This window comes from Aquila chrysaetos, chromosome 2 (genome assembly GCF_900496995.4).
Source record: "Aquila chrysaetos chrysaetos chromosome 2, bAquChr1.4, whole genome shotgun sequence".
Lineage (NCBI taxonomy): Eukaryota > Metazoa > Chordata > Aves > Accipitriformes > Accipitridae > Aquila > Aquila chrysaetos.
Window position 1 is genome coordinate 68,422,309 of NC_044005.1, and position 27,247 is coordinate 68,449,555.

At 35.9% G+C, this 27,247-nt stretch overlaps 1 protein-coding gene across 6 annotated transcripts in view; it reads left to right on the forward strand.

Moving 5' to 3' along the window:
- The window catches only part of EPHA7 (EPH receptor A7), a 163,059-nt gene that overhangs the window by 92,698 nt on the left and 43,114 nt on the right, over positions 1–27,247 (forward strand). The gene's annotated exons all lie outside the window — the stretch shown is intronic.

A 27,247-nucleotide genomic window follows, 5' to 3' on the forward strand; every position in this document is an offset into this window, starting at 1 on the left:
AAGAACATTATGCTCAAATATCAGAGGGCTGCAGTCATAATAAGGAAGTTTTTTCTGATATGCAACCATCCATCCTTCCTTTACAAATGTAGCAATTTAAGAGATGGAACAACATGATTGCTTCTTCAAATGTTTGCATTATGTGCAGCTTTTTGAACTAATAGTGCAGAAATTTTTAACAATTTTGGTTTTGGTATAGTATCTGAACCTGCATTATGAGAAGGGAGGCTGAGTGGTCTTCATTTGTAGGAAAACTTGGTGGAGTAAGACAAGGAACATGCACTTTCTGCTGTAAAGGAGTTATGCATTTCCTGGAGTGCCACAGAGAGCTGGCATACGGCTGTCACTTTATCTATTTGATAATCTGAACTTTTTAAATGCCTCTGTGGCTCTTCTTTGTCCCATTCACATATCTTGTTGCACCTATGACCAATCCCTGTTTCCTGAGGCTAAAGCGGGAATGATAGAGTCAAGAGAAATTTAGTGAATTTTTATTTCATTCCTCATAACATTCTGGGGACATTGAGGAGGAAGGGTGAGGAACAATTAATTAGAAGTGAATAACCAGATCTGTGTAAGTGTTTAGTTAGTTCAGCTTGTGACTCATGTCTGCTGTGTGCAAACAACTGAAGACTCATCTTGTGAGAGGCGACCTGGTATTTTAATAGTTGAGCTATTTCCTGTGAGAAGCACAGAACAAAGGATTTTGACAATTGAATTCCTTCTTGAATATCTTCTATTCCCCTCAAGAAGAAAGACGAGAGAATTTAAAGATTGGTCTGAATCTTTAAGTGAACTCAGTCAAGCAGTTCTCAGGGGTGGTAGCCCTGTTAACTCTAGACAGGGTCTTCTTACATGCCATGTATACTGAATTAATAAAATGATAGCCTGCTACTTCAGGAATGTTCCTGTATCTGTACTTATTCCCTTCTGAATCTGAATGTCAGTTACGACTTTTGGTTTCTTTAGGTTACTCAGAGTAAAAACCTGTAAGACGATGACTGTGGAAGGGTAATTTCACATTATAAAAATTCATAGTGTTGATTTAATAAAACTAGCTGGGTACAATATTTTAACTATGGAATTCAACTCGAAACATTACTGACAGTAACAATCATGGGGCCTTATTATGATCTCAGGACTTTGTTGCATATCTTGTTGGGGACAGACCATTTCATGGTCCTGGAATCTATTGGCTACACCACGGCACAGAGGTCAGCCCCTGCAGGTTTGATTAGAGATTAAAAAAAAGCTAAAAACCTCAAAATTACCAGTCATATCCTCTGGGAGTTTGTCATGAGAACTTAGACAACACATTCCACATTTTCTTAAAGGATATTTTCAAACCATATTTAAAGTATTGTGCTTGATGCAATTTCACATCTAAAAAATCTTCATAGTCAAGGAAAAGGAAATGAAGAAGAAAATTCATTTGATCACACATTTGTGGAGTGTACACCCAGGAATCCCAAAGGTATGCTTAAGATACAAGACTAACCCATAACATTTTCATGGCATGGATCTGTTCTTATAACTACTACTTATGTTGATGAGTGTTTATATATCTGTATACATTCCCTTTGTGGCTATTATAAAAGTGTAACTTAGTGTAACTTCAACTGAATAGAATCAAAATAGGTCTGATTTAAACCAAGACAACTCTTCGTAAGCCTCAGTGGTTTAAGACCAGTTTTGGTTTGTTTCTTTTTTTTTTTTAAGTAGTGGTGATTTTGTGTCTTTAAATTTACTGAGACACCCTGAGAACATGTAGAGATGAAGTTTTCAAAATAAATAAAAAGCTGACTGTGAGAGCAGGAACAGTCCACTAATCTGCCATGTATAATTTGAAGCATCTAACGTCATACAGACACATACTAAGACCTGAAATGGATAAAATGTGTCTTAACTATAAATCCTTGATAATATATAGGATTCTTCTAGAATTGACTGTCTTTGTCTACAGAATAGATCTTGCCAAAATAAGAGTAGTTATATAGGAAATTACACAGATTCTCTCATTTCTTAGGTAGGATTTATAAATGTGAAACTATTTAATGAAAAGTTAATAGTCATCTTTGTAGGATTTCTGGTTTGGCCTAATCCTTTCTTCCCAATAACTTGTATGTAAAAATGCCTCCAAGACTCCACTTTTCTTCCTTCCAAGGCCTGAGGCTTGAAAGGGAGAGCTAAGGAAGGACAAACCACATGAAAATTCACCTTGAAGCTAATGTGGCAACAGGTGTATTCATTTCTAGATGGATTCCCTCTATACTGTTCCCTCTGCAGCATGTATGAGACTGATGAGACGTGAAGCAAACTGCAAGAAATGGACTCTGAAAGGAAGAATGCAGCAGAGCCCAGAAATGCCAGGCAGAGATCTTTCCACCAAGTGCTCTGGCATCCATGCATAAACCCAGAGTAACTTAACTGAGAATTTGCCTGAGCACAGTTTGCCTCATGTTTATTACACATAGTTGAAATACAGTTTTTAATCCTTTGTCTGTGAAGGATTAAAATATAAAGGACAAATGGATCTGCTTTGTGTTCATTCATCTTAAATGTAGTGAGATTATAGCAATGCAGTGGAATAGATTTAAAGCAAGCAATTTGCTATGGGTGTGTTATTTAATTTCAACTTGATCCCACAAAATACCCATTTTTAACAAAAACATAAGCAAAAGCATATTCTTAAACTTCATTGACTTTAATTGGCTGAATGTTTAAGTACAGGCTTTCAGAATTTACAGAACTGAAGCTTGTCAAGGTATTCACTGACAGATGGGCTGGTTAAAAGTATGTTTACCTCTTCTACCTATTTCTTGCATCAGATTAAATAATTTGAGAATCAGAAAATGAAAGTACTTGTTTGGAATGGGATAACTTCTATATATATGATTTATTTTCTATCAGTGCTATCATTCAGGAAGAAAATAGCAACAAAGGAAAAAAAAAAATCAAAAGCAGAAACCCCTTTCTCCAGCTTTGTGACTCATTTCAGGTAAATGATTGATTCATGGTAGCTCAGAATCAAATCTAGTATAACCCAGAGTTGTATCAGGGTGAATTTGGCTATAAAGTATCACTCATTCCTGGAAGCATGAGCAGCAAAGCACTGATTCAACAAACAATCTCTGTGATAGTTTGTATTAGAATTAGCATTTCAGCAAAGTAACAAGGTTTATGTAGAAAAAGGGTGGTTTGGAGTTTATTTATTTATTTGTTCATTTATTTTTTGCCCATACTAATCTGGGAGAGGCGGTGAGTGTAAATCATCTTTCTCTTTGTGTATTCACTCTCAATTCGTTTGTTGAAATACAGAGCTAAAGCTGCTTTTTGGAGCAGCCCATACTTTAGCATATTGAAGACTTTCAGAAATTAAAGATTTTCAAAATGTAATCTCTTCCAGGAGGCAGGGAGGGAAAGAATCTTGCCAGGCGTTCATCTTGTTAAAGAATGACTGAATGATTTATAAAGTAGCATTCAAACTGATTTCATTGTTGAGGCTGGAGCAGATCACATCCTGAATTTATTGCAGATTGGGCTAGATTAATCTGCAGGCCAGCATTTCCCAGCTACAAGCTTTGCTGAATCTACCTCTCTCTTCTTTCATCTCTCTTCCCCCTCTTCCATCGCCCCCTTCCCCTTCCTCCTTCCCTTTCCCCCTATATTTTTTTTTTCTTTTCAGCTTCAAAACAAAGTGGATAAATTTTGGTTTAGTTCGAAGGGGTAATGGAAGTCACATTTTTCTTTCTAAAGCTTCCTGCTAATAAAAGGCAGTGCTTGGATAGGTCTTTCTTTGGGTTTATTCAAAGCTCTCACACTTGCTAGAGCAGGTGATGAAGAGTGTATGTGAGTTCAGTTCAGTGAGCCACTGAGAAATATGTTGTAGTTTTCAGGAGCAATAAAGGTTTGGTGTGGGTAGAACCTGAGATGGAGCTTTGAGTTATCATATGGCACATCACTCATTAGTGATTAAGCCTCAAAGGCTTCAGAACAGTGACCATTTCATGGAAGATAAAGAATATATTGTGTGCTTGCACCCCTTCAACTTTCTTTGTGCCTTCAATCCTGTTTTCTTGTCTCTCTTTTAAAACAGTATCTTTAGAAAGCTTCTCTCTCACTTTGTCTGTTTACGCTGTCTGAAATGAGATCCTACCCCCCCCCCCCAAATCCTCTTCAACTTTCATAAGAAAAAATGCTGAAATTTAAGAGCTACAAAAAGGGTTTCAACATTTTCATATGAATACAAAGAATCTTCACCCTCTTAAAAAAAACTGTTCTCCTTCCCATCTGTCAAAGTGCATAAACCTGCTTTCCAGAAAGCATCTCTCTGATGGTAGACACCAGAAAACTATGTGTATCTTTTTATAGCAGTAATTGTACAGTGTTTGCTAAAGTTGACTAGCGTGATGTTTCATTTGCACTTATGATCTGGACGTGCCTAGCAAAACCTTATAAAGTTTACAAATTTAATGCTACTGCAGATATTTTAATTTTGATACCTTGACATAAACAGATATCCTTCTCTTAGAGTCTTGCTTGGAATATTGGAAACTCAGAGAAATCCTGAAAATTTATCATATTTGAAGTGTCGAAGTAAAGTGAGGGTGCAGTAATGCATTTGTATTTCCATTTGTATTGTAAAAACCTCTTTGTTTCTCAATGTTACGCTGTACCCTAGAAGTCGTCTTGAGGTAAGGAGTACGGAGGGATCATTTAATCCCCTCTGTGTTCCCATGCAGACAGCTGTATGCTGGTCTAAGAGCACACATACACTCGGTAAGTGTATTACCAGAAGAAGCCAGGGAACAGGAGCGTGGCCCGCTTGCCAGCCCAGGATCTGGGGCTCCCGTTCCTGCCCCCCTGTTTGCACGTGGAGGCAGTCAGACCCCTGAACTGCAGCATGCTCAAAAGGCTGATTAAGCATTCCCCTTCTTCTTTGTGCTCCTCTCTTCCACCCGTCTTACGCTGCGGAATCAAAACAAAGCATTTGTGCAGAAGTTTTGGCAGATGTGAAAATCCAAATCTTTCACCCCGGCCTCAAAGCCTGGAAGGAGAGAGGGAGATGTTGATCCACAGAGAGATCTCGGAGCCACAGTGCTTCTCAGGAGGACTGCTGGGGCATTTCCAGATTTCTCTTTGTTTAAAACTATGTCAGCATTTGAAATCTAGCTAATGTGAAGAGAATTCATAAACCGATAGCATGCAGTGCTTCCCTTGTTAAGGGTTAATTATTATGCGTCTTTCCTTGCACCATATGGTGGACTTTTGTTTGCTCTAAAATACCTCTGCTTTCAGCAGCTCTGCAGATTAGAAAGTAAAGCTCATTAGCTAACAAACGCTATCATTTTTACTTGCAATTTACATTGCTTTATATAATTTTACATACACTTGACTCATTGTCAAGTATAACTAGATCCGGTTAATGAAAACTGGTGTTTATTTTTAATATTTCTTTTTTTAAAAAGTACTTTTAAAATTTCTATTTCTATACCGTCTGTACTCAGAAGAAAGGTTTTCTTTCTGTACCTAATCGCTGTGTTTACGATTAAGTATGACCATGGACGTATATACTCCTCAGATGAGAAAAGTTTAAATCACTTGTTGCTGCAGGATCAATGCCAAGCATCTGCAAGTAAAACTGTTTTTATGAAGCCAAAGCTGCCTTAAACATAATTAGTTTCACGATAATCCTAGCCTAGATGTGGGTACAGATAGAACCATGATAGAGCAAAGTCAATTAGGCTTATAGTTGCTTAAGCATTTCCATTCCAGCGCTTAATTTTTGGCTAAATTTTTTCAGACTGATGGGATTTCTGTTTTTTTTCCTGGAAGTAGTTTGTGGAAGAAGAAAACTGGCCTTTTGGAATAAAATATTAATCTTTTGTATTACGTGAAAAGTGAAAGGGTGGAATTTTTTTAATGACTGACTTATATATGCATATTTATTTGAACCACACTTGCAGCAAAATTACCAAGAATAGTGAGTTGAAATTTTGGCAAGAAAATGGTGATTATTGATTATTATTCTTTCTTTTTAATATTCTGATGAAATTCAGTTTTGATCTGGTATAGTCACAAGTCTTTGGACAGTACACATCTCGCATGCACCTTTTATGGAGGTGTGCCTTATTGAGCGTTACGTAGGTGTTCATGAACATTCATGTTGATGAATGCTGGCAAACACAGGATAATGGAAAATTTTAAATATTGCACATATGTTACCGTGCCCTTTTAGGAGCTACTGGAAACAATTATTACTGTAATATTAAAATATTTTTTCCATTGCTATTGCCATTACCATGCACTACTGGTAATATTGCTGTCTGGATATACCACTGACATTATTGATTATTAATGGTAGAATAAGAAGGGGAATTCTGCCAGTATATTATAAATTTTCAGAGAAGTGGAATGTGAATTCTCATAGCATACTTGTGTTACACAGCTTTGAAAAGCATGCCTTTATTGGAACTAGCTTTAAATGATTCTTTATCCCATTTGCTGCTCCATTGTCTTATTTTTCTAGATATTTTTACACTTTATCTGCTTGTGACCCATCTTTTCCTGGCTTATTGTTCAAAGAATCCTTACTCCAAAATCTGTGAAAAGACCTGTAACACTGAACATTATTTGTGATGTCACAAATCAACTTTCTGATTTTTCTGCAAGACTGAGTCCTGCTAACCAAGATGGAAATAGAAGTAGCCTATCTTGTTTCATACAGCTATTTCTGATAAAGGAAGAAAATGGCAAGGAATATTGTATAAAGCAAAGGAAAGTAGATATAATTCTGTTATTTTTCCGCTATGAATGTGCCTTATTAAATCCATGGAATCACTGGATTTTTCACCTTATTTTTGGAAGTATACTTAAAATTATCTAGCATCTGCAGGGCCATATAAAACTTTGCTACCAAACTAGCTGAAAGAGAGTGTCATTATCAGGGTTTTTTTGCATACTGTTTTTGCTTTTCTTTTAGAATAGCGTTGAAAGGCTCCCATCAGACTTCAGACTGACTACATTAGTCATTAGATACACATATAAAAATGCGTTCTCCAACCCAAAAAGCTTTTACTCTAAGTAACAATGGCATGCTTTGCCAAGGACAAGGTGAAATGCTAATGTCCTGTTTACTGCTCATTCCAACGTACTGCATGGTGAAGTAGGCAAATGTCCTTACTCTGAAGGACAGCTTTATGATTCTAATTTCTGCAACTTCCTGAGTAATTAGGACATGCTCATTTATTATGCCAATTTACAATGGTTCTGTCTGGAAAACAATACGGATTCTTCAAATTTCTTTCCACCGTTTTAGATGAAAATCTTTATCTTCTGGTTCAACACACATTTCCCATGTCTTCTTTCCTAAATCTCTGCCATAGACAATTTTTTTTTTTTTATTAGGCATGACAGAGAAAACATTACACAGCTTTTGAACTTAGGAAATGCAGTCAAAAATTCGTTGAGAGCCTGCAGGTTTGTTTGTGGTGGATTTGATGTATGTCTTATGTGAAATTTCTGGGACTTGGAAAAGTTTAATCCAGCACATTTTTGTGATCTAGAGTAGTTAAAATATCACTTCTCTGGAAGACTGATGAAATACACACTTAACCAGGCTTAAGGTTAAAAACCTTAAAGTGAAACCCAGAAAAATGTATTTGTGCTTTCTAAACAAGTCATTATACTAGTCATTTTTTATTGTTGTTGTTTTAGATAAGAAACAGTTCTAATATTAGGAATAGTTCTAATATTAAAATAGTAGAAATAATTACCGGGGAAATATTCTCATGACAATGAGAATTTTGCTGAAAACAGATACATTGCAAAGCATTGAATGGTATTCTTGCTTTGGGTTTTTTTTTGGGGGGGGGGGACCTAAACCCAAATTAATAAATAAATAAATAAATAAAATTATTAATAGAGATTTTTGTCAACGTAATTGTAACTAAGTTATTCATTCCTGTATTTTAAAGATATATTATTCCTTACATATTTTATATATGCATTATATATTCCAAATTATATTTTATAGAGACAATAATATAATATATATTAAAATAGTTATTCATTGCTATATGATTATCTTCTATTGTGCTAATTTTTTAATCTTAGTATTATAGAATCATAGAATCATTTAGGTTGGAAAAGACCTTCAAGATCATCGAGTCCAACCATCAACCATGCCCACTAAACCATGTTATGGAGTAAATTTATGAATCATTATTATGAATCATTTGACTTTTACATTAGTGCAGAATTTTCTTTTCAAAGAATACCCTAGTGTTTCAATGTATACATATGTAACAGATGTGTGCCTTATTAACCAAACACACTGAGTTACTTCTAAAGAGGTTTAAGTTATATTACTGTTTGGTTTTTTGTTGTTTTTTTTTTTTAATTTTTATTTATATTGTAATGAAGAATAACAAATCTTACATGTAACATCAGAACATGTGAACTTAAATTCTGGTCTGAATTAGTCATTCAAGGAAGTTGTATAACAGTGGGCTTAATTTTGTTCACTGTGCAGAAAATCAAAACAATTTACAGATGGAATACATAAATAGAAATTAAGATATAGCATTCCCTGGCACTCTCTACTGATTTGTGCCAGCTAAAAAACCTAACTTTATATCCCCATGGCAAAGGTCTCTATTAAAAAAAAGAGCAGAAAAAGAGTCCCTTAGGTCATCACTTTTAAAATAAAAATATGGCAGCTACTTTTTCTTCTGCCTCGGAAAGTCTCTTCTGTATCAAGCAGCTGGATCTCAAGAGCAAGATTCATTTTTCATGAATAAAGAGAGTTGCAATGACTGTAACCAAGGGAAGGTATTTCATACACAGCTGTGATATGGAAGTGTCAGGGCACCTCACCCACCCACTCGCTGATTCCTGAGCTACTCCAGCTCCTCACGCTCAGTGTCCACTCATCCTTTCCTTTACAGAGCAAATCCCACAAGCGGTACTAGTAGTTGCTAAAACATGTCATACGTTTTCTCTACAATGCAGGACTTGTAGTGATTTTACTATGAATTGGCTTTAACCTGTACTAGGAAGTAGCCGTAGTAAGTGGGTGTAATTAATAAGTAAAAGCCAAGCGTTTAATTTTAAGCATTGTGTAAGCTAAAATCATACAAGCAGTAAATGTTAGAATGAATTTCTGAGACAGCTTCCTTTGAGTGGCAGGAGCATTTTCTCCTTGAGCTGTGGCCAAGCCCTAGATAAACAGAGGAGAAACCTATTTGGAAGAGATATACAGCAAGCTCACGATCTTGTTTTCCTGCATTTTGTTAGCATATATCACTAGACTGATGTTTACACTTGAACAGACCCAGCTTTTAGCAGGAACAGCACTGTGAATTCAGTGCCCTGAATTCTCCTCTCACCTTGTTTTAGAAAGGGATGCCACCATTTCCACAGTTAAGAATGAAGGAGTAAGGGAATAAAAAAATCGAGGAAGTAAACACTGTTAATTCCAGTCTGAAATATCTTTTTATTAGGCTGTTGTTCAGTGTTTTGTTTTGCTTTGTTTTATCCCATATGCTAGCTTTGCTGACTGACCTTTGTGGCAAGCTTTGGCCAACCGAGATTGGAATTGCACAGTAGATCATATTTTGATCAAAAACCTGCTTTTCTGGACTCCCCTGGGACAATAGATCTGTGTAAGTTCAGTCACATACACTTTCTAGATAAGGACCCAGGCCTGGTTTTAATCCTTTTCAGTTTAGCACCTAACCAGAAGTCTGTATGCTAGTGATAAAGGGTTTTTTTAAACTCTCCTAAATCCAACAGCAACACATAAGGATGTTAGATCGGAATGTGTCTTTAAACTAAGGAGTCTTGGAGACTTTCTTTTTAACTACAGTGTGCCACTTAGTGCCTAAAGTTGCATGGCGATGAGCCTGGGTTTTCTGGTCCGAGGTCACCGTTCGAGAATGAGGCGCCCAGACACCTTCCAGTCGCTGGTGCAGATGCTGGTGCTTACGGTACCTTAGTTCCTCAGCTGCATTTTAGACGGAAATCTATAACATCTGAGAAGGCTGTATTTCTGTTAGTACTGAAGTTTCTTGCTTCCTGTACTTTTTTTAATCAACATGCTTCAAAAGTAATATTTCACAGAACATTTTAATAAATGTTAATAAACAATACATATTTTAAGGGGAATTATGACTAAGAAAATGTAGATCATTAAATGAGAGAACCTATTTAAAATATATTAATATTTTCTATGGTAGCACCTGGATACTATAAAATGTATATTGCAAAACTCAGGCTTGCCTTCACATGGGCATGTTACCATTTTTTTTCAGGGAGACATAATGTAATGATTTATTTCATTATTGGCATCACTTGGGTGGATTTTGTTTGTTTGTTTGTTTTGTGATATTTATTTTTGGTGGGTTTGGGGATGATAATTATTCCAGCAAATTCAGTTCACTATTTCTCACAAATAAAAGAACATTAAACTGAAAAATTACAGTGTTTTCCCAAGAACATCTCTGTGTAATCAGAGGTCTGTTATCTAGCTCAAGAAAGAATAGTATTCTCTCAAGATACAAAGATTCATTAATTGGCAAAAATCAATGTCCTGGCAATATAAAATTCCAACAGCATTTATAAATATGCTGCCATTGCCTCAATAAAGATGTGATAATTAGAGGGTCATCAGTTTAATACTTTTTTATTTCTTTTATGTCATTAATGCACAAGTCATTTGTAGAATCGATTGTTTCTGGTGAGCAGAATTATTTAACTGGTGAGCAGTTAAAACAAAGCAGGTGTATTAGCTTCTATTCACGGCTGATGTTCCGATGAATCAGATAGGCCAGAAAATAAATAAACCAACTAAACAAAAAAAGTGCCAGGTGATACGTCTTGAATGAAAGCCCATAGAACAGCCTTTATTGTGCAGAGAGTTTGAGTTAAAAAGCCCTTTCCTGATACACATAGGTGAGGTTGTTTTTTATCGCAGGGCTGTGAAAGAATGCAAATAGTGAAATAAACTTAGAAAGTTAAAAAGAAAGATGGAAACACCAAGTCAGTAAATAAAAGTATAAGTCTAAGAGAGAAATAGTTTCACAGAGTGCATTAAATAAACTATTGTTAAGGCTGGCAATTTCAAAAGAGCTACCTTGAAAAAAAAAATCTTTTGAGAATTTGAAAAAAAGTGAAAAAAGACACGTAAGTTTTATTTAGAAGAAAACTGTGTTTGAATACTATGTCAAAAGACTCAGGAAGAAAAAGAATGAGGACAAAAATGAATTTCATTAAGATCTCTTTTTTATTCTAGTCACTTTTTTTTTTTTTTGGATTTCTATCTGTGGTTTAACACAAGGCTAGATGATTTCAGTAATTAAAGGACATAATTTGTTTTTCCAGCCCTTGGCAGCATTCTACTCTTCGGGCTTCTCTCTCAAGTGGTACACACCATCTACCTTCCAGTCCCTTGGGGGATACAGGCTAGTAGTATAGATGCTATCTACTGGCTAGATATAGATCATTGTTCCAAAACTGAGTGGAATGGAGAGTGGCACCATGTCCTATTTACTATTTTAAAGTGAATTTACCATTTGCAATTAAAAGGATGAAAGATAATTGTAGGATGTAAAAAGGAACCCAGTTTGGACAATCTCTGTTCAAACATAGCTGTCTCTTAAACACAACACTCAACACCAGTATATCCCTGTTTTACTTACGTAACTTTTAATCATCTTCTTCATCTGCCATGGGCAAGCATCACAGAGAAAAGTCTTCTGTAGTAAGTAAAAGTTTAAGTTAGGTAAGTTTCAGTTAAGTTATAGTTAAGTAAAAGTTTTCTGTAGTAATATTAGAGGAGACCTAGAGGTATAATTTCCTGAGGTTGCTCTAAACTGTATGTAAATGTGGGTCGCCTCTCATACCCATCCTTTTAGTGGCTTATTATAGCCTTCCTTGAAATGCCTCTGTTTTGCTATATTTAAGAAGTTTGTCTTTTCCATGCTCTTTGGTTCTTCTACAGTAGAGACACTTAAAGTCTTTGTCCCTATTTCATATTGCAAATTCTGTGGAATTTAGGTTTCATTAAGCTCTACCATTTTGTTATTCAAACTCCACAACTTTATTTTAAAACTTTGAGTGCATTTAAGTGCATGAAACATAACATAAATGATAGTTGAGTCAACGCTAGAAACACTTTGTCGTTGTTTCTATTTTTCAATACAGACAAAACAAGAGAAGGTGGAATGAAGACAGGAAGTCTATAGAGAAGAAAATTCAGATCAGTCTCATCAGGCATTCATAGCAAAGATATAATACGATAACAGATATATGGAAGGAAGGCTGACCTTTCTTCTTCTCTTGTCTGCTTTATTCTGGAAAGAGAAAGAAAGGCTTGCCCATGTCAACTTCCATGACTGTGGCTCTATCCAGGAAAAGTTGGTGCAGGCCAGGGGAGATTTCTGAACCTCAAATTCATAATACCAAATGATTCTCTTCCAAAGTCCTGATTCCTGGCAAAAGGACTTTGCTGTGGAGACAAAGGAAAGAAGGGAGATTTACCCTCAGTCCCAGAATGACTGGGGCAAAGGGTGCTGTTTAAGCAAAAATAGCATTCCTGTAACACTGCCACTATCTGGCTAACCAGTGACAATCTAGAAATCTGTATCTGGAGCAAGTGGTGGTTGATCCACCTTTCACTCTGCTGATTAATAGCCTAATTAAGAGGGCAGTGGGTTCCATTTGTTATAACCTGAGTGTTGCAGTGCCATGTTAGTGATTAGACTATTCTTCATTTCAGCTTTAAAATAATACCACTGGATTTTTAAAAAACATTAAGTCCTCCTCTCTCCATTTTATTTTTATTTGATTTTCTGCCTGTGAGCTTTATTCTTTTAGATGTACCATTAAAAATTAGTCACCTGTTAATGTGCTGAAGGCTTTAGGTACCTAGATGATTCTTTGAAAAGGACTAAAGAACACCTGCAATGTCTTAAGGTAATAACCGTCAAACTGTCAGAGGCAAAAGTAACAAGCAAAAATATTTGCAACAAAGGAAAGTAGAAGACAGCCGTTGGAAAGAGAAGCAAAATATATTTATAAAGCAGGTTTTAAAAGCGGTTAATGCTAAACATGTGATGTTTATGCCAATAGAATGAGTCAGATATGCTTCAAGTGAAATATTGTATTTTGAGCTGCCTAATGTCATCAGCACCTGCAGGGACAGTTTGCTAACTCTCCATGAACACACAGCCAGCTCTTCAAAGTAATTTCCATTATGCAACAGTGGAGCTTTAAAGACATCCTCCCTTATTGATCTTGTTTTTACATGATTCAACTTGTTAAGAACAAGATAAAGTTCCTCTGATAAACATTGATATTCTATAGGTAAGGAGAATTTCTTTAGTCTAACATTTTTATTGTCATTGTTTGTGTCTATGCAGACAGCTTAACCTGCTCTGAGAGTCTGGTAAGTCATTAAAATGGCTTTTTTTTTAACAGTTAAGCTTCCTTTAAACTCTAGCCAACTGCTTGCATTCCTGACCTTCTGGAAGTACTGAGCCAGTACTCAACACCAGTCATGGCACTTCACTTGCTGTTGCACAGTCAGGAATTTTTCCAGGTTTTGCTTTCTTCATGTTAAAGTCAGTGAGGCAGATGCAGGCATCTGATTTCTCAAACAGAAGGCACTGAATGAAAAAACCCTCATCCCTTCCCTTCCCTTCCCTTCCCTTCCCTTCCCTTCCCTTCCCTTCCCTTCCCTTCCCTTCCCTTCCCTCTTCCTTATTTTGCCATATTCCCTGAGCTATGAACTGGTATGAAAACTAAAGGAAAGGAACAACTAGGATAGTTTCACACTAATTGAATCCATCTTGTGCAAAAATGCTGCAGATTTGGATTTTCTTTTTTGATTGGGTTTTTTTTTTTGGGGGGGTGGGGAGTTTTGAGACCTAACTTGTTATTAAATATATATATTAAATGTATATACATATAAAATATATTCTAATTATTTTAAAATACCATATTGATGATCTCTTATTTTTTAAAATCTGCCAGCAGCTTACCACAGAGTTGAAAAGGGGACAAGTACATACTTAACACTAGAGTATGTAATCTGGATAGATTTGCTGTACAGTAAAATGTAGGGCTTAAGGACAATTTGGGGTGATCCTGTAACTTCAGTCCAAGCTCAGTCACTTAAGACACTGTTAAGTCACTTATATGGCTGTTGTGCTGTAGGTCAGCTGGCTAGCTGTTCGCATGTTGCACCTCACAAACCTGCATTAGTCGCAATCCTAATTTATCATGTATATCTACGTATCTTTTATGTGTGTTTCATAGAATACAATCTTGTGGAAATTAATTGCAGAAACTCAAAAGTCTATCTGTATCTCAGGGGTGAGAGTGGTTTCTAGGGATCCTGGAGAAAAGTTAATGACTGCAGCAGAAAGGTGGGTAGGTGGTAGACTCCTTCTGCCAAACTTTGCTTTGTATCACATATCGACACAAATTTTAAGCTCTGAGTAAACCGTACTCCTTAAAGGGCTTGCCTCGTTTACCTCTTAAAGAGTGGCAGATGCTTCTGAGGTCCCTCAGAGGGAAGTCCTGCCTCCCTAGCTGGGTGCCTGAGCTGTACCAGGGTGTCTCTCCAGAGCCCTTTTAGGGCAGCCCCTTTCCTTGATTAGATTTCTTCTTGGGAGAGTTTTTCACTAGGCATCTACTGCATAGACTCAAGAGTTTAACTTAGGGAGGCTAGTTCCCACCTATGGGTAATAAATTGATACAAATACCAGAAATTAACATCTTTGTATTTTTAGCACAGAAAACAAGTATTAGACTAACCATTTAAAACTGAGTAATGATAATAAGATGATACAAAAAAACCCCAAACCCTGCGAAAGATGTAGCATGAACAAACAGTCCTACCAGTCAAGTGATGTAGGTTCTATCTCAGGACACACCTGGAGCAACAAAAATCTAACTTAAAGGCCCACCTAAGACTTGCTTACCCTAAGATCTAAATGACAAGCAGGATCTCTTTCTCCACTAACTGAAAGGACCTTAATGAGACTAGACTTGTATTTTAATATCTCAGGTGCAATATTAGACGGGATCAGTCCAGGCAGGTATTGCACACTTGGGAAAAGGGTGAAATTTATGCTCAGATAAGGAGAATTGTATTTATTGATAAATTGTACACTACCTTAAACATTGCAACGTATGCAGCCCAGTGTGTAGTAAATGCTCTTTTAATAAAGATAAGCCTGTTAGGTGCTCCACTCTAAAATCAGTTTGCAATCATTTCCATTTGAAGGTATCTATCCTATCTAATCTGCACACATACTGCATGTATGAAGTTCTGATTGGTTCCTGTGGGATACGGATGTTATTATAAAAGTGCCATGAGTCTTTATATTATTTGACTTTATATGCGTATATCCTTTAATTTAGTTTGGATTAGAGAAATTACAAGGTTAAAAAAAGAAAAAAACCTTCAAGGAGAGATTTAAAATAAGACATGCCCTTATCCAGCTTTATTTTATGACTAATTCAACCACTGTTAGCTAATCAGAACAAAGGGGAAAATTTTTTTGCTTTTTTTATTATCCTTGAGCATGTGCACAGTATAGCTTTGATTAGTTAGGTAACTTCTCTACTATTCCACCTTTTTCTGTGGGGCTCACATAAAGAGCTACAGAAACTCATATCTAGTTAATGAGTAGATTGAGTATTTTTATCATTGAATGATCATGAGAGGAGTTTCTAAGTGTTTTAGCATATTTATTTTCTAAGGCAGGGGTTTTATATGCACATTTAAGGGAGAGTAATGAACATTCAGTATATTTATTATCACGGGAAATTCCAGTACCAATAATTTATTTTTTTTCATTTCATAGAGTAAGCAGTGCTGAGATCATATTCATTAAGGAAAGAAGCTATAGATGTTCATGATTCTGATGTATATCCATCTTAATATGTGTATTATAATATATTCATGAGTATAAATAATTACACTGGAGCTTTTTCAAATGAATAAGGCAATAGACTGATATTCAGAGAATATAGTCCTATTTCTGTTTCTGTTTACGTACTATGCAACCTTGCACATTCTGGTATTTAATACACTGTTGGTCTAAATGATGTCATATTGTTTGGCTAATCTAAATACGAACCATATTGTACACTCTGCTCACTCATGTAAATTGAGTTCCTCTACTGGTGATGTGCCTTGGAATCACTAAATTTAAGTCTTTTGATGTTGGTGGTGAATACAACTTTTGTGCTATATATACATGTAGGTAGCAATAATTTCTACTGTAGACTTGCAGCCTCTCAAAGAAAAATAGTAATTGAAAAATGATCTATACAGTCAGTGTAGGAAAATAGTAATTTTCTTTAAAACACAGGGTAGTGCTGTGGTTCTGAGTCAAGTTTAATTTCTTTTGTGACATGCCAGTTTTACTGTCTTTTTGCTGTATCCTTTACAACCTGGAAGGACTGGTAAGATGTGTAGACACCATTTTTCCATACTTTTATTTAACAGGACAGCATATGTTGCATGCAGTCTGAAAGAGAGAGCAACCCTGCACTCTCCCAATACCTTCACTATGAGTGAGGGAATGGGGAATCAGATCTCAAGTTTATTATTTAGGATAAATAGAACCATAATAAACTATTCAAGGATGCTTATGCAATTTTGCTTATTTTTCCAATATATTGAGTAATTCTGCAATAAAACAGAACCTGCTTTGTATCTTTTTTTTAAGTTTAACCTTTCTGACTAAACGTTGCATGGTTTTCTGTTACTGCAAAGAGCTCCATTTTCATCTCCTTCATCCTGGATATTGATTAAAGTTCAACATCCAGGATGAAAGGAGTCAGCGTAGCCGCTAGTTATTCACATCATTAAAAATTGAAAAAGAATCAGACCCAGAAGCTGTTGTTCTGGTTTTGTTGTTCTGTGCTCTTTTTTTCTTATAAAACTTTTAGTTCACACTTCAATTCTACTTAGCAATATCTTCTGCATTAAATTGATTCCCTGCAATTGTGAAATTGAAGTTATGTAAGTAGTTACAATATTTAGCTAGCAGCTTGCTAAAATACCTCTAAGGTCATCAAGAATTAGACTTATGCTATTGTAAGTAGAAACCTGGATCCTACAAGATTTGCATGAGAGGTAAGTCAGAGCAGACTCCAGACTAATTACCTTAAGGTGCTTTAAGGATCAAGGAATACACCTCCTTAAATTCACAAGGAAAATTTAGGAGATAGGAAGAAATTCTAGATAGTGTGTGAGGAAGATGGGGTCTACGTCATCTAAAAAGTACGTAAATGTTATGTGTCGGGTTTATTTGGTGTACCAGGTCATCTGTTGCTCCTAAAATCAGTGCCTAAATTCATTCTGTATCCAGTGGAGAAAGTTTTTCAAAGGCCTTAAAATGAAGATGTTTTCAAATTTAGGGGTCTCAGTTTAAACAGTCAGGATCTCTTTCTGGATCTTGCAGTGCACTTACCTCTCTGTCACAAGGAGAAAAGCTATTTGGGGGAGCTTAAGCACGTAATTTAGGAGAGCTGTAGTTGCCTACAGGGTAGGTGCACCCAGGTGCCTAAGTTAGATTGTCTGGATCCCATCCAGAACTGTTTCTGAAATAAAAGAGTAAAAACCTATCTCTGTAAAATTGGCAAAGAAATTTAATATTTTTGTTAAAAAACGTTGTAATCAATTAATGATGTAGCTACATTGCATAATCAGTTGGGGTAATAACATCTTTAATTACTTTACCCTTAGGACCTGATACTGATCTTATTTCCATTGGTATAAAGCAAGGATAACTTAGATAAAATCAATGCAGCTAAACTAAAATATAATTGATGAGAGGTCAGAATTGAACCCTAAATGATATGCTAAAAGTGGAACTAATCAGAAAGCTAAATGGGTTTATAATTTGTGCAACTGACATTTTCGTAATCTAAATCTCCAAGAAGTTAACCTTTGAATATAGAACTTGGGTTTCCCTTAAAGCCTCATAGCATTCAGGGAAGTGAAGCCACTAGAAAGTCTGTAAGAAGATGATGATTCTGTACAGCCTTTAAAACCACGTAGTAAATTCTTGCATTAAATGATTGATGTCTTTCCAGTTTAATAAGTTTCTGCATCAGACAAGTCTTTGTGCAAAGTTTTCCAGTGAGCAGAAGCTGGAGAAGCGTTGAACCATAGCATGTTCTCAAATAACCAAAAAAAGTCCCCCCAAATCAAAGGTTATTTTAAGCAGTAAGGAGATTTAGAAACCAATGTCTACTCAAAGTCAAGAATATTTAAGGTCTTTTGGAAATTATGTTTAGAGTTTACTGTTTGTGTTATAGATGGTAGGGTTACATTTTTTAAAAATCATGCCAATTTATCATATATAGTTGCATAAGTCCTAGAAATGTGTTATTCCGGTTACAAGTTTTAATACTGTTAGTTACAAAAAAGAGAAAATATAAACAAACTGAAGATATTTTCATACAAATTTTGTCCATTTTATTGTTAAGTAAATATGTGCTTTATCTCTAAAGTAATTATTGCTGTTTAATAGGCAGACGTTAATTTATATTGTATATTCAAATCAATCAACTAGCTTCACTTTAAAAAATACGTTCCCCCTAAGATAAGAGGTTTTCCTCCTGCTTTTGCATGACAGTATTTTTTGAACGGTTCGTGCATACTTCCAAAATTATTTCATTTGGGACAATCAACATTGTATCAAATGGATTTTTTCTCGGTTGTTGGAATGTACATGAATTTTTATACTTCAAGGGAAATTTTGAATATTGTATTTATGTCCGTGGCAGTTCTCCACAGTGGTGACTTCACTCTGGTCAGTGAAACTGCTTCTTCCGCAGGCCCTGACCGAGGGAGTCGTAGGCTGACTGCTGTGCCTGACCTTCCTCTCATGGCCATGACTTTCACTCCTGTGCATAGTCACTAACTTCAGGCTTGTTACTTCTGTATTTATCACTGTAGCAGAGATTCCTAGACAGATATTTATCTATCTCCTTAAATTATAGAGATTTAATGCTCTGTGGGAGAAGAAGTACATGCTCATAACATGAGAAGAAAATGCAAGTCATTTTTGCAAGGAATTCTTCCTACGTTCCCTGTGAATACCACCCATGCTGCTTTCAGAAATATGCCCGTCGTTAGCAGCGCCATTATAATGCATTTCACAGGAATTTGGAAGGCTGGAACAGAAGTTGTACACATTTTAGGAATGTTAGTAGAGTAATATTTTTTTTCCCCACTGAACAATTATGTCTTTGAAAACGTCAGTTTGATCAAACCTCTGGCACAGTGATAATTATTGTTTTGTGCTGACATCTTTATAGAATATTTATATGCTTTTCTGTTAATATTTGATCAACTGTTTTTATTTTTTTGGCATGACACTTTGTTTCCAGATTTTGGTTGGCTATGTCTGAAACAAAATGCTTTGTTATGGGGCTGGAATTCATTCAGTTGTGTCTTGGACATCATACACTAAGTAAACATAATCGTACTAGTCCATAGGCCTCCAAAGCCACATTCTATTCACCTCAAACTCTCCAGCAAAAGCAACTTCAAAGAAGTCAAACTAGGGTGGCAATATTAGCTATACAGTAGCAATGAGAATGTATTAAGGGGTTTTGGTTTGGTTCCCCCCCCCCCCCCATGAGTAGCATCCTTGAAGCTGACATCTTTTTGTGACTGAATAGATGACAGCATGAAATTCAATTACAGCAAACAGTCTCAGTCATTACACCTGTCTGCTTCCAGAGGAAAGTGTTTGTAAATTGTGCTTTATCCTTCCGTTCCCTAAAACCTGTGTCTGTAATTGACACTTGCCAGCAGAGATGACTGGAGACAGAAGGAGAACATAATGTGTCTGAGTAGCCCACCAGGGAAAAGAGTATCCTCATCTTTGGGGAGTTTTGTGGTGTTTTGTTTTCTTTAATGAAGAATAATACCTGTGTGCCAAGGATTTACTGCAAGGCTGGTGGCAGATGTTTCTGCTAAAAAAAAAAAAAGAGTTTTGAAAGATGAATCGCAAAAGAAGGCAGGACAAAAGAAAAATCTAATTAACATAGAAATATTTCTTCTGCAAAGGAAAACAAATGCTTCAGGAGAACAAAAGCCCCTCTCTGTTATTTGTAAGGCTGGTTTGTTACTCTGACACATTTGTAATAATCAGGTTTGTGCCTGACATGTCAAAACTTATTCACAAAGCAAGAGTTGTGGATACCTTGGGAGTCGATGTTGTCACTTGTTACGCAACTCAGCATCCGTTCAGCACTGATTGATGCCCAAGTCACCAGTTTTGGAAGAAATGGGATACAGACATGACAATAATATTTGTACCAAATGTCAGGCAGGAGAAACAGGGGAGTTCATAGAATGGGTCTAGATGTAGACTCTGACCAAAAAAAAAAAAACCAAAACGTGATAGACAAACTGTCAGCCCTGATCTTTGTAAACTGTTTCATTTCTTTCTGGTAAGTTCTTTTTCTCTCTTTTTATTCATTTCCCTCCCCAGAATTTTGCGAGAGTAGACAACATATAAAACTGATCCAGCTGGTGAGTTTTGAGCTTGCTGAAGGAATTACCAAACCATTAACTATTTTAAATGCATCAGATAAGGAACAGATAGGGACAATTAGTAAATCACTACATATTTGGTAAGAACACGATTTGAGCGTAAGCTTTCTTTGAACTTTGCTAATAATATTGGGGGAGATCGGAATGTATTTATTGTTTTCCCTCGTTTTTTGACTTACATTTATTAATTGATTTGCAAAAGTATTCAGGTAACTACTGCTTCTGAACCTCTCTGTAAATCAGCAGGTAATTTGAGAGTTTCTCAACCACAAAAGCAATGGCAAAAAATGTAATGGAGTAATGCAGTCCAGTATTACTTAACTTCATTGCCTGTTACATGTACTCAGGACATCCCCAAGTGGCCCAGAGAGCTGTGTGTGCCTCTGCTCATGGCTTACAGAGCATTGTAAGCACACTGTGTTATATTTATGAGCCGGAAAGTAAAGTGTGTCAGAGAGGAAGTTAAAATGGCTTCTCTGTAGGATATTGTTAGTGTAAAATATCTGATTTATTTGGGTCTCTTTTTGAATGCTGCAGCTTGTAAACACAGTGGGGAATTTCTCTGTCATTGATCCAAAGCAATGGGTACTAATGGCATAATACAGTGGTACTCAATAACCTTTTATCATGGGCTGCTTTGTCATGTGGAGACTTAACTGAGGGGAGAGAAATACACTGTAACAAAAAAGAAAATCTTAGGAATTTCCATCTATCCATTTAATAATGTTCAGTTTAAGAGCTATCGTATTCTTTTCTGTTATCTTTTTTTCATGAACCGTCATATAAAATGCCATGAAAATTATTGTACATATTAGCGTAAACATGAAGAGAAATGTAGGCATTTTTTCCCAAGCATTCAAAGGACAAGCTGTGGCAGCTTTCTGTCATGGCTTGAGTAGCACGACCGTATTATGGTGCTCTGAAATTTGTAATAATTTTAATATTATAATAAATATAATAAACAATTGATAGAGATTTATTTACATATATATAACTTTATATCTAATTCTTTTTCACACAAAGCCTTTATATCCTTATAGGAAACAGAATAAACAAATAAGGGAAATATCTACACAGTAAAGTCTTAAAATTTGCCCCATACCTACAAACCCTTGTCAAGGTTTTGTTTCCAGCGTCATCTATGTACATCAGACAGCTCCTCAGAAGCGAGCGAGGGCAGGTATGCTGAGGCACGCTGCATCAGACCAGCATAAAACCCAGTGTGGTGCCACATGCTTACCCCAGGCCCCTCACAGCGGTAGCTGCAGTTCCTCAGGGTGTATAATCTGTTTGCCTACCACTCTTATTTAGTAATTTTGGTAATTCTGATGCCTAAGTTTCCCTTCAGAGCAAACCAGAGCATGGTGGGAGGCCAGGTTATGACTTCATTTACATGCTTTCTCTTGGGAGCAAATTAGTATGCAAGCCAGTGCAGAAGGGTGCCATTTGGGTAATCTTGGGGCAGGACTGTTAATAGAATATAGGGACTTTTGTATTCTCTTCCTGAACAACCGTTTAAGAGCTAACAACAGTATATTTTCTGCTACTATTTTCATATATACATGGGTTCATTTTGCATTTGTTGTTGGTAAGACGCCAGATTCCAGTCGCACTTAAAATAGATGTAGAGTCAAAGCAACTCTGTTATCTAAAGATTTCTGCCAAGAAAGGAGACAGCGAAGACATTTTAAAAAGAAATAATAGATAGGTTATAACCACTGGGATGCCAATATCTCTGTTTTTCCATGGTTTGCGTCTGTTAGCAATGTCCCCTTCAGGCTGAATACTCAAAACAGGCCCCAACTGCTGTAGAACACTGTTGTAGAAAAATGGTATTAATGCTTCATGTAATGTAAAACTTACATTGGGCCCTAAGATACAGTTTTACAGGGATGTAAAAATTGATGTCTTTGCTGCTGTATGAAAAGCCAGTGGTTTTGAGCAATTGCTGCATATCTTCATGGTATGAAAAGGAAAGAGGCCAAAAGCCAAGAGTTTTTGTCCTTTGGGAAAGGCTGTAAGGGTCCCGTGCTATGAAAATGAAAGTGTTACTGTTGATTTCAGCAAGTACAAGACGAAGCTCAGATATCCTTAAACACATTATTGCTATTATAAGATAAAGAAATACAAAAAAATGGTTAAGGAAGTCTGATAGCCCATTCATTCATTAGTCTTTGTATAACAAATCATGAAGCTGGAGTTGCAAACGTGGATTTGGTAGCATTTGTTAATACAGGGTTTGGTCCTGCACTGGGAGCATTTACTCATGTTCATTTGTGAAACTTTCTGCATGAAGTGGGACTACAGAATGGAAACCCTTACTTCTGAGGATTTTTAATAGTTTGTTTTATACACGTGAACTACTAAACACCCGGGCTGCTGCTTCTAGAGACATTTTTTTAAAAAGTATCAAATTAAAAGTCTCCATGACTGATGCTGTTGATGGAATTGAGACACATTCAAGATGCAGGACTTCAGGAAATCTCAAAGAAATGGCTAGGTATGTTTCTTTTGCCGAGTTATGTTTTTTCAGTAGAAAAAACATAGTAGCTGATTTTTTGCTAGCAATTCGTGCATTATGCCTAGTTCCTCTTATATGTGAAAGTCCAGCTTCACCTGTTTTCATTTTTCAGTTTTTATTGTTTTGGTTTAGTATTTTGTATGGGTTTTTTGGAGTTTTTTTTTTCTGATACAAAGTGCAAAAGATTTAATTTTGCATCTCACTTTGTCTTTTGGAAAGTGTACACTGTGAATCAAGGGAAATGTTAGGCATGAGAACCAGAGAGCAGCTAAGGATAGAGATTAAAGGCATGAGTAATACTATATTATAATATTTTCAGAGGAGTCTGGAACTAAATGCAATGCCTTCCAAAACAATCACCCCAGTTTTCTATACCTAAATATTTGCACATATTAATAATATACCATATGCTTGGCTTAGCAGTATGGATGTAACACATCAGTCTACCAGATGCAGTATTCTCTCTGGAACAGAATATTTCCTTGGAATATCCTGCTCTTTTTGACACCTCAGTTTTAACTTTTTCTCTAACTTGATCTGAAAATGATGACCAGCTTGAAATCTATATAACTTGAAGGCTTTATCAGTAAAGCCCAGCAGAGTTATATTTCTCTGTGGCTGTGATGTTGAAACCTGGTGAAAATCAATTTTTCCTTTTGCTGAATGGTATATTTGAAGCATTTAAAAAAGGTGAATGAGTGTGCTGAGGGCCTGTCATTCTCGAAGTACTTTCTTATGCAGCATGTGTAGGTACATCTGCCTGTTAGCCCTGAGAGGCTGTGTGTGTTTGATGCATTGGATGTTGTGTCAGCAGGAAGGAGAAAAAGAAGAGATGAGGTATATCAGAAAGAAAGTTGATAGCAAATGGTGTTTTGAACAGCCTGTATCCCCCAGTGTAATATATTATGGAAATAATGATTTTGGCAAGTGATGCTTCTTTGTAACCTGAAGTGATACAGCAGGGATTATGCATGCTCAAGTCATTCAGGACAACTAAGTATAGTTGTCTAGAAATGCTGTTAAGAAGTGTCTTTATCATGAACAACTTTGCTTGGATGCAGTGGCAAGAACTAGACTACTAAAAGAAAAAAATACCTGAAATAGTTGTGGGGTATTATTATTATTATTATTATTATTATTATTATTATTACTACTACTACTACTAAGCTAGCAATGGGAACAAAAATGGTATTTTTAATTCTGGCTTCTTTTTGTGTGTGTGTTTTAATACCATATTTTATCTTGTATTTAGGGATGAATTGTATGATTTAACACATTTTCAAGCTTCCTCAAACATAGTTGTTTCAAAACCATAAATAGGTTGTTAATTAATTAACATGGATAGGCAAAGAGAAGTGGGCTAAAGGTTTAAAAGGAAGTGTGAGGCAGCCAGAACAAATAAAACATGAATACAAAACAGTCTGTAAGAAAGGCACAGTGAGAATACGGAGGAAATTATTATACTAGAATAAAGAACAAAATGCTTCTGACCTGTATACCCTTATTAAGCACAGATCAAGAAATGCAACCCAAAAGGCAGGATAAAGATAGCATATACATCTAGCCTCTCACATCAATAGATTGGCTTACGTGATTGCTCTAGTTCACAGAGATTTTCTTGCAGTAACAACAGACTGGTGTACCTTGCCAGAGGAGGATACTCTGGCTTCCACCAATTTGATGATTCCCTTCTTCCCCCAACAAATGCGGGGACACAAAATAATCTTAGGTAACTTACTGCATTTTAGGAATATCAGGTGTTATGAGAATTATATACAACATCATTGTCTTCAGAGCTACCAACGTATACAGTCTGCAGGGTTGGACTTTCTCTTCTTCCTCATGTGGTTCTTCCACCAATGAAAAGTAGCATGTTTTTAGTTGGGGGAGGGGGGAAGCCAAAACACAATGAAAAAAAAAACCCAAACCAAAACCAGCTTTTAATCTGACCATTCTTGAATGAAAAGAATATTAATTGACAAGAAATATATTTTAGAGTGCATTTATTTAAGAGTTTTGAATGCTGTCTTGCAATGCTGATAAATCACTGAGATTTTGTTTTGAATGGAAATTCCTTAAGAATGGAATATGCCTGTTTGTGGTATACTTTGTACAGATGTTAAGTAGGAATCTTATATAGTGTATTTAATTTCCCGATTAAAATCTTCCCCCTTCTCTGTTCCTCCTTCTCTGCATTGCTATTGCTTCCCCACATATGCAGAGTTAACTAATACCAGAGGATGTGAGTTCATTTTGCTTCACTGCTTTAAAAAAATGAATGCTATGACCAACGGAATGCAAAAATTTGATAAGCTAAAACAAAAGGCAGCCAATGTTGAGAACAAACTCCAGTGACCTAGGTAATATAAAATTGTTTCATGATAAGTATGAACATTAACAATTTTGGACATCTAAAAATGTAAAATAAGCAATTTGAAAACATTTATCTGGATGAGATAGAACATTATACATGAAATATAATGACCTCGCTGAAATTCAGCCAGTATGCTGTGGTACTCATTTAGACAAAGAAGACAACTAGTTAATCACGGCAAAGAAAACTAGACAGAGTAAATTAGTTTGCTGCATTCCAGACTCTTAGCTACAAAAAAGAATATATCTCACTAATTAGAGAGTGAAAATGCTCTAAGCTTTTAGAAAGAGAATGCTAGAAGAGTGAAAGACAGTGATCCTGGCTTTGGAATGGTGTATCAATCCATGGTGTTTGCATGGTACGATTTTATGATTTTATCAGCTAGGCAGCCTACATTAAGAGGTCTTCAACTTTGATTATATTGGTTATATACAACATAATAGTTCATGATGAAAATTATTATGCATGGCTTCAATCCTTAATTTTCATGGATTCTTGGAGCCTCAAATGAAATGTAAATAAATTTAATTTAAAAACCTACACGAATATACATGTTACAATAAAAAAGGCTAGCAACTTCACAATTAAAATAAGAAGTTAACAATGAAATTTTAAGGTTTTTAGATGATTATTGTCTTGATTGTGCTGTAGATATTTTTACTTTATCATTAGATTTTTTTCCTTAATGCTACAGGAGAGCACATTCTAGATGTTTTATTTCTATGTTCTTTAAATTAAATAAAAAAAGTGAAGTTCACCTGCTTATTGCATGGGATAAGAATCTGGTTTTATCTGAAGACTGTACATCATTTTACATAGTGAAAGCTTCATATACAGTTCTGAAATAAGATTGTTCTCTTTTTTTGCCTAGAAAAAGATTTAAAATTTTCAGAATTTTTGTTCAAACAAACAAGCATAGAATCAGTACTAGATTCTGTACTTTAAAAAGATAGAAATAAATTTATCTCTAGTTTTAATTTCTTTTCCTGTGTCTGAATCTGCTCTCCAAATATGACCCAGTTCCTGTACACATAAATGCCATTTTGCTTTTAACTGCAGGGGGCTGAGGATCAGGTCCTTTCTTTATTTATCTTTTGCATGAGCAGTGTTACACCCTTCAATTATTTCCATTGAATTGAAAGAGAACAAGATCAAGTTCTGTATGGTTCCAATGCCATAGTTGTTTTTTAAAGAGCTATGGTTTTACAGGACTTCTGCGCTACATTCCTATAGGCAGTATGTATGTTTGAGGAAAAGTGTGATGTTTGGCCTCCTTTGGAACTGCACATCAGCAGAAAATCTACCGTCTTTCTCTTTTGTTAAACATGAGATAAGCTGATAAAGCAAGTTACTTTTCCAGTGTCTCATATTTTATTACATTCTCTCTTAAACATTTTAAAATAAGAGTCAATGGCCCTATAATGCTTGTACATTGTTGGGTTGGGTTTTTTTTAATTTCAAAAGGTGCTTGTTTGTGGGTGATGTTTATTAGGAAAATCTGTGTGTATGTGTGCATGCATGCAAGTGTGCATGTATGTATGTCTCTGTAGAGTGAGGTGGAGGAAGACAGTGTCCCCTTTATTTCATAAGATCTACTTCTTAAATTGTCTCACACTTTACAAAAAATGCCAAGACCAAATATGGAAAGTTCAGCTCTAAAGAACGGATATCCTGGAAAGGTTTCAACTAATGAGAAAGAGGGGGTTTAGTCTCTTAACAAAGCTGTTTTCATCACCCAGTCATGTCGTAATCAGATAGT